This window comes from Oncorhynchus mykiss, chromosome 23 (genome assembly GCF_013265735.2).
Source record: "Oncorhynchus mykiss isolate Arlee chromosome 23, USDA_OmykA_1.1, whole genome shotgun sequence".
NCBI classification, from domain to species: domain Eukaryota; kingdom Metazoa; phylum Chordata; class Actinopteri; order Salmoniformes; family Salmonidae; genus Oncorhynchus; species Oncorhynchus mykiss.
The window spans coordinates 12,689,474-12,691,503 of NC_048587.1; positions in this window are offsets into that span (position 1 = coordinate 12,689,474).

Genomic DNA, 2,030 nt, shown 5'->3' on the forward strand with positions numbered 1-2,030 from the left:
TGATTGTGGAGGACAGGTGATCTGATGCAGCACTCCATCACTTCATCATAGTTGTGATGTCTTCACTATTATTCTACAATGTAGAAAATGGTACAAATAAAGAAAAAGACTTGAAGGAGTAGGTGTGTCCAAACTTTTGACTGGGACTGTGTATATAATATTTTTTTATCTCCTTCCCCGAAAAGTATGTTGACTTTTGAATAGTTCTAATAAAACGCTCACTTCTGAACCTGCCTCTGAAGAGTCTGGTGATCCATGACCTGTCTCTAAGTACAATTTCCTGTGGAAAAAGTCCCCTAATTTCTTTTAACTCAGCCATTAGCTACCATAAGCATGACCATACCTTTACCTTTTGTTTGGATTCCCTCAAAACCACTGTCTATTAAGTGGCTCATATCAAATCCCAGCAGCCTAAGTTTAATAAGAGCATATTTTGCTCCTATATTTTAACCTTGTTATCCAATATCCTGTCTTTTATTCCTCAGTGAGTGTTCAGCACATGGATTTGACCTTACCAGAGAGCCAGACTCCGTTCAGAGCAGGAGGCTGGGCCTACACTGCAGTATGTCAAAACAAAAGTCCATTGTTTTTCAAATCTACACTTTTTTAAAAGTATACTTCTGGACCATTGTTCTGTCAAGAAAACGGAAAAAAAAAAACGACCAAAATTCAATATCTCTACAGATGCATTTCAACAAGCTCAGAATTCGTGCATTCTCTGATTTGAACCCAATTGTCAAGTGCATGATGAATCTGTGTGAAGTGTCAGTAAATAGTATCCTTGACTTTGTACACCTCTGCATTTACTGTGTAACAGTCAATGAAACAATACCAGCCATTGTCAATACTTCCCATTTGTCTTTTCCCTTCCACACTGTTAGCTTCCACTGTATTGACCTCAACCCTGTAGTACATGCTATCCAGTAAGTTGACCTTGCAGTGTCACATTTCTATTGAGAGAGTAAATAATTTAAAGGTTGAATATTTGAGAGTTGGGAATCATGCCTAGTCTACTATAGGCAAATATGTTATTCAGCTCAGTTGAATGCTTGGATATTGAATATAATTTATAATTTGACAAAATGATAGAAAAGGTGTGACCCATATAATTATAACCCTGGCCACTGTCATTCTCAACAAAAGTTATACTTGTTCCATATGTGCATGTTCATTAACAGTGCAAATATTCAACCGCCATGAATATAGGGCAGCTTCTCTATCTGAAAATCTTACCATCATTTCCCTGGGATATGTTTAACCTCTCATCTCAAAGATATGATTGGGATTTGAAGTGATATCTTGAAATATTCTTAAATGAATTAACTTTATCAGAAATGGGACATAATGTGTTGGGGATTTCAGTTAGAAAAACACTTCTTAGAGTAGAGTGAGATATCATTTCAAAAAGGTGGAGTATGATTTTGCCTATTAATTTGACTCACACCAGGACAAAAGAGAACAATATTGTTCGGAGCCACAAGAGCACAATGGGCCTGTCACGTTCTGACCTTAGTTCCTTTTTTATGTATTTGTGTTAGGTTGGGGTGGGTAGTCTATGTTCTTTTTTCTATGTTGTTATATTTCTATGTGTTTGGCCTAGTATGGTTCTCAATCAGAGATGTCGTTCGTTGTCTCTGATTGAGAATCATACTTAGGTAGCCTGTTTTCCCCATTTTGGTTGTGGGTGTTTAATTTCTGTTTAGTGTCTGTTCACCTGGCAGAACTGTTTTGTTTTCTCTTCGTTATTATTTTGTGTAGTGTTCAGTTTGTTCTATTAAAACATGACCGAACACTTACCACGCTACATTTTGGTCCTCCTCTCCTTCCACCAACGAGAAGCGTTACAGGGCCAGACCAGAACTGTACTGTGTACATCTCACATTACAGGAAGACGCTCATGTAACCTGCTCACTTACTGTACTTCCCCATCCTAGGAGACATATCTGGATCCACCCACATATCTGCATTAGTAATGGTTTCGGGAGTAACCAGAAACAAGTTGCACTTACAGCCTAAGGATGTGGAGTGAA